The sequence below is a fragment of the Epinephelus moara genome, chromosome 19 (assembly GCF_006386435.1).
Source record: "Epinephelus moara isolate mb chromosome 19, YSFRI_EMoa_1.0, whole genome shotgun sequence".
In the NCBI taxonomy this organism is placed as follows: Eukaryota; Metazoa; Chordata; class Actinopteri; order Perciformes; family Serranidae; genus Epinephelus; species Epinephelus moara.
Window position 1 is genome coordinate 33736953 of NC_065524.1, and position 6884 is coordinate 33743836.

Consider the following 6884-nt stretch of genomic DNA (forward strand, 5'->3'; position numbering starts at 1 on the left):
GGAAGAGAGAGTGGAGGAGAGGGAGAGGAAGTCAGGAAGGTAGAGGGGAGGAGAGGGAGGGAAGGTAGAGAGGAGGAGGGGGAAGGAGAGGGAAAGGAAGCAAAGGAGAGGAAGATAGGAAGGTGGAGGGGGAGAGAAGGAGAGTAAGTTAGGAAGAGAGGAGGGGGGAGAAGGAGGAGAGCAGAGCATCTATTTTAGACAACACAATGGTAAACTTGATGATGAATGACATTAATTGTATGTTGTAACTGTAATGACGTATTACATTTTAATGACATGATACAATGACTGATTATTATTTAACAGCATGATATACTGTGACCTTTATCTGTCATACTACTGTATTATGACATTGACTCTTTATGGCAGACTATACTATGAAATATGAAATATTCTTAATGGCACACCATGACTTTCTTGTACTTTCAGTGGTCTACTTTTATGACATTCTATGAAATACTTATGATGTATGAAATTTTTATGGTACAATATGACTTATTTATTTTTAACGGCATACTATACTATATTTTTACAAACTTTTTAACAGCATACTATGACTTATTTTTATTGGCATACAGTACCATGACTCTTTATTTTATTTTTATGGCATACTTGGACTTTTTGTTATATATTTAATGGTAAACTATTATGACTGTTATTAAGTATCACATTTTTAAGGCATAATATACTATGACTTTAAGTTACTTTTCTATGGCAGATTTGTGACAACTTTATTATGACATTGTAAACAACATTTTTCATTACATACTACAAATTTTTAGGACATTTGACTTTTCTAATAGAAATATTTATGACAATTATACTACTGACATTTAAATGGCACTATCATTTTAAAAAAAAAAAATGACTAAATTTTTATTGCTGACTTTTTTATGCCATACTAAGACTTTTTTTTTAATGACAAATATTTTATGTTGCTGTTAGGGCTGTAACGGTACATGTATTTGTGTCGAACTGTTCGGTACGCGACTTTCGGTTCGGCACGACCCTGTACCGAATTATTGGGCGCAGGATATTATTTTATTTTATTTTGTTTTATTTTAATTCCGTTTTTGCGAGCCGAACCATTTAAAATATCTAGTTCCCCGACGGACATAATTGAGTGACGGACCGAGTCCGACCGTAAATCTCCGCTTTCACTTTGTGCAGCGCATTCTCGCATTTTGACAACATGGCAAGTGAGCCTGACGAACCTGAAGACCCACCCGCAAACCTTAAGTCCTCCGTTTGGGAACACTTTGGTTTCAGGGTAAAATACGAAGATGGAAATAAACAAGTGGACAAGACAAAAGCAGTGTGCCGACACTGCAGAACAGCGGTCGGGTATGTACTTGGAAACACGTCTAACATGCTAACGCATCTAAAGCGACACCACCCGAGTTTGAACGTTAACCGGCACGACTAGAAAAAGCAATCTGGTGCAAACTACGATATCGTCGTCGTTTAAAAAGAAAGAGCGTTTCCCTGACCATCGCGCTAAAGAAATAACCAACGCCATTGGAGTTGAGTAAAATTGTTTAAGCTGCACTTTAGATATAAGCATGTTTTGTTTACTGCACTTTAACAAAGTGGGAAAGCTAAGTAAGTTCCTAGTAAAACTGAATCTGAGCAGGCTTTAAAGCTGACCAGCTGCACTATACTTTTTATTTTAATTGAGTAAAACTGTTAAAGCAGAAATGTATATTTATATTTTTCATTCAAAAAATGTGTTAAAAAAACAGCAGGATTTTATTTTTCACTTTTATATTTCTATTTTCATTCAAACAATGTGAAAAAGCAGGATTTTATATATATTTGTTTCATTCAAAAATTGTGTAAAAAGAGTTAACTGCTGTGGTGGTATGTTTTAATAAGGTTACCAATAAGTAAAAGATATTTAATAGTTGTCTATTTTTTTCCATTACTGTACCGAAAAAATCCGAACCGTGACTTGTGTACCGAGGTACGTACGGAACCGAGATTTTTGTGTACCGTTACACCCCTAGTTGCTGTCTTATTGTTAATGTATTTAAGCTTTAATAGCATAAATAAAATTCTAGTCACCTCTATTGAACTTAAGGCAGACTTATCAGAGAGCAATATTTTAAAACCCGAACACCTAAAAACATAAACCATCTGCACTGAGGCAAAGTGACAGCGTTCACACTAACCTTTGGATTCTTCTCTCTGCAGCTTTGCCTGAACTCTAAAGCTGTTTGGAGCATTTATCCTCCGTGGTCGGATTGGTGCCTGGATCCTGGCTGGGAAGAGGCTGCTTGGAAAGTTGTAAAAACACAAAAGTGGGGAAAATACATCATAAATTAAAAAGAAAAAACAAACAAACAAAAAAAAATGCATATTTCAAAAGCTTGACTGAATGACCGACCACACCGACCAACACCAATCCAGTCCTACCCTAGCTAGGTGATGTTGGGGCCCGGCTGACGTCAGCCGCCTCTTGCAGATGGTGCATGTTTCTGGTGGCGACACAGGGTGATGCTGTCCTGGTTCTCGTCTCCCATGGCCTTTATTTCCCTGTCTTTGTTTTGTCTGCTGTCTGGAAAAGTATTAAACATGTTAAAAATATATATTTAACAGAAAAACACTTCACACACAGTGAATAGAACTGGGGAGGAAAAATGTGATTTCTTTTTGTTGTCTTGAGAGAGCAGCAGAAGGTCTACTTTAACAGAAGATTGTTTTACAGTTACAGGTATATGTGGGTTGGGTTTATGGGAACGGAGCAAATAATATCTACGTAATATCAGAGTTTAACAAGTGTCAGGTCTGAGCATCTGCACACACACAATGTTTCAAAGGGGTTTAGGGATCGTGATTGGTTACTGAAGGGACCTTTATTTTTATTTGTGTTTTTGTATTATGTGTTACAAGCCGTTTTTACCTGAATGATGTATTTTAAAGTATTTTGTGTTGAAAAAGGATAATTTTTAATCAAAAGGGGGATTTTATTTAATAGAACTGTGTAAAAATAGATATTTATATAGGAGAAAAGGGGAAACATGATTTACTTTCAGGGTGTAGGGAGGAGAGTTCAGCATGAGCGGGTGATTTTTTTTTTCTGCTTTGAGGTCCCGAGTTGTAAATATAGAACACACACCATGCATGCACACACACACTCGCACACTCAAGGTCCCTGTGCTCCAGCCTGTCGGGTTGAGCCTCTCTTGAGCTTTAGACATGACAAACATCCAGGCCAGCTCATCCTGAAGTTGCAGAAGGCCTCCACCTGTCTGCCCTGCAGTGTTTGAACACTGAGAGGCGCTATCGCTCACAGTCTAAAGCTCCTCACATCTCTGAACTACCTAATCGAAGCTCGGACGCTCTCTCACGCCAACTTCTTCCTTTTCTTTTATCTGTTTTTGTGTATTTTTGACGTGAAGCATGAATATTGAACTGTCTAATGGCCTGTACTGTTTTTGCACAGACACTTACGACTCGATGCTGTTGTGTTCGCTCTTTATGAGGGAGTGAACCTTTCTGCAACTTCAGGTTACGCTCGCCAAATCCCTTCCCGTCCACCCTACCTCTGCCCCTCCTACTTCCATCATTCCTGCCTCTTATACTCGCCCCATTACTGTCCTAGTAGCTCCACGCCGTGTGATGATGATGATGATGATGTCACCCTTATGCCTGTCTCTTGTTCTGATTGTGTTCTTAAAATTTGTATGTCGTCCGTCTTGGCTTGCTGTACTTCTGTGTGAAGTCCTGGCACTATTAAAAAAGCATGTTAAAAAGGGAATGCAGCCGAGGTGTTGGACCAAAAAAAAAAAAAAAAAAAAAAGGCATGATGGGAAGAGGGCTATGCCGGCTGGAGGGCTGTGGGACCTTCGCTGATGGCAATCAATGTACTTGGTCCCTTTTGTCACAGTTTCTGTTGTAAGTGTCGTAGTCGTTAGTGTTTTGATGTTTTTATCAATCGTTTTAGCCAGAACTATAAAAAATGAGGGGTTGAAATGATCTGAGGCTGAGACTGCCACAACCCTGTTTTTGTACCATCCCCGTTCCCCCTCACACACTGATCAACACACACTGAATGCTGACTAAAACACACACTTGTGTCTAATAATATTGGAACTCACAGCGTCATATAAGCACACGAGATTCTCCCTTTAAAGAGGACGAAACATATCTCTGTGTCAGTGGTTAAACTTCGCAGCACTGTTTTTTCACTGTGTCGTAAAAACTTTGTGTGTGTGTGACTTTGTACCAGCGGAGGGGTGTCCCGTCTCTGTGCTACACTGCTCCATAGTAACTCATGCTCTACTTAGGCTGTCGCTGGTGGTCATGACGACGCTTCAGATCATCACATAAGGTGTCTACGTACGTGCACTGACGCAGTCCAACAGATTTTTAAAAAACGTGACTCATATGTGAGACCCGTCCTACTGTATCAACCGCCTGTGCTTCTCTCTGAGTGCTGTGACATATCTGACATGCCATGAAAACTGTGTCTCCCCCTACACACACACACACGCACACACACGCGTACACTTTTGCACCACCACGACGATGCGTTGTAAAACCATTACTGAAACTATGTGATGTTTTTTATGGCTCTAAGTAGATCTGTTTGTGCTGTGGGCACCGGCCCAGTTGTCTGTTGATGCCACCGATCTGACAAGATGCTTTTCTTTCATTGTGTATTTTCGCAGTCATGGGGATGTTTCAGTGGAAACTAAGATGCAGTTAAACTTTACAGATGAGCTTAAAGAAAGGGGAACTGATCTGAGGTAACAACTAGCTGCAGTCAGTTTGCCGAAGTATTTGGACAGCTGGATCAAGTTGAAATTTGCATTTTTGATCGATTGATATGAAGCCACAATATTCCTTCACAGCAGATTTAACACACAAAGCACAGGTGTAAACAGTGACATAAACAAATGCTGCATCTCCTTAAGTTGTGCCAGCTCCACCGTCCTGGTATCGCTCTCCAGAATGGCTTTCTGGGACACTAAAGGGACAGTTCACCCAACAATAAAAAAAGGCACATCTTCCCTCTTAATTGTAGTGCTGTTTATTAATCTGGATTGTTTTGGTGAGAGTTGTTGAGTGTTGGAAATATCAGCTGTAGAGATGTCTGCCCTCTCAGCTTGTGGTGCTCAAAGCGTCAAAAAAACATCTGAAAAACTCAACTTCAGTGTCTCTTTCCAGAAATCATGACCCAGTTACTCAAGATAATCCACAGACCTTGTTGTGAGCTGTTTCATGCAGGAGCTATTTTCTTTCTACCAAACTACACCTGCCAACCGTATCACTGCACAGTAGGAAGTAGAAAGAAAATAGTTCCTACATGATACTGCTGACAACAAAATGTGTGTATTATCTTAAGTAACCAGGTCATGGTTAATGCAAAGAGACATTGCTGTTGAGATTTTCAAATGTATTTTTTGGCACTCTGAGCACCACATGCTGAGTGACATCTAGTTATCTAGTTATTTCGAACATGTAAGTAGCAAATAAACAAAATAATTATACAGTAGTAGACAGACATTTGAAAAAAAAGGTTACTAAAGGACGCATGAAAACTGCAAACAACATAATGATTTGACTTACATTTTCAAGAAGGAGTGGGAGGAAGTACAAACTTATTTATTCCCACCTCTTCTCCATAAATTAATAGTCAATTATATAGCTCCATCAGCATAAAGCTGTACAATAATTAATTATCCTAGACCTATTCCAATATATTAAATTAGTTACCAATAATATGTCTTACGGCAAGATATAAGACAATTATAAAAATTCTACGTGTGGCCGATATCTCCAAATTCAGCAACTCACACCAAAACAATCTAGACTGATAAACCGCACTACAGGTAAGAGGACCTTTTTTTTTTATTTTGGGGTGAACTGTCCCTTTAATGGAACAGAGCCATATTTTGTGTCACTGGTTCCACCTGTGCTTTTCTCTCCATGACAGTAGGGTCAGAGTTGACAGTAGAATCGGCAGCTGGTGCAGCGAGCACACACAGCACTACAGTGACCTCCCTGCTTCAGCTCAAGTGTCATTGAGATCCATTGTGACGTAACAGATTGCATTTTAACAAGACAGGGTATCGACTTCTAAGTCTCACTGATGTAAATAGGAAACGTGACCAAATATAAACTTACCTTTACACTGAGTAGCTTCGGGCTGGGCGCAGCTGCTGCCTACAAGAGAATCAGACATCACAGTAGGTAACGTAACTTGCTGTCTGTGGTTTTGCTTCATATAAATAGTTTTGCGAACGTGCGCAGAACTGATAAACTCCATAGTTAAAATACTTTGGCAAATGTCTTAATACGTGTTAGATTACAAACAGAACCTGACTGAAGTGAGGGGAAGAAACATGTTGGACAAAGGATGATTAAAAACCACAATCTTTAACAGCAACACTATATATGCAGTTCTACAAATGGAAGAAATATGCATGTCTACTTTCTGGTAATTTTTCACTGTTTACTTGATAAAGAAATGGAAATCTATGTTACTTGCATCCTCGAGGTTATGAAACGGCTCCGTCTGAGATATCCAAACCAAGTGATGTTATCTCACAGTAAAAAGCATAAGCGATTAGCAGAAGCCTTAGCTTGTATGTAAGTAAATTTATTGCATTGTAACCTTGTACTAAAGGGGCTACATGTGTCTATACTCTTTGAGTTTCATTTGGATGCTGGATTTTTTTGCATGACCATACAGTTAATAAACATACATTAAAAACTATCAAGTGTTTGTTTGGATGGTTGTTCTTCATAGCTTTGTTATTACTGGACAATAAGAGTATTTAATAAAACATAGCGTTTCAATGTTGGTGTCTGTTTCTCTCATGTTGCAGATTATTAAAAGATGAGATTAGTTATATGCAGCTTTATTAGAAAAAATA

At 39.0% G+C, this 6884-nt stretch overlaps 1 protein-coding gene across 25 annotated transcripts in view; it reads left to right on the forward strand.

Annotated features, from left to right (window-relative positions):
* camk2g2 (calcium/calmodulin-dependent protein kinase (CaM kinase) II gamma 2) overlaps window positions 1-6724 on the forward strand; it is a 90332-nt gene extending 83608 nt beyond the window's left edge. For all 25 annotated transcript variants that reach the window (XM_050070882.1, XM_050070874.1, XM_050070876.1 and 22 more), the window contains one exon: window positions 2194-6724. The gene's annotated coding sequence lies outside the window, so the exon portion shown is untranslated. The remainder of the gene's footprint in view (window positions 1-2193) is intronic.
* The last annotated feature ends 160 nt before the right edge of the window (window positions 6725-6884 follow it).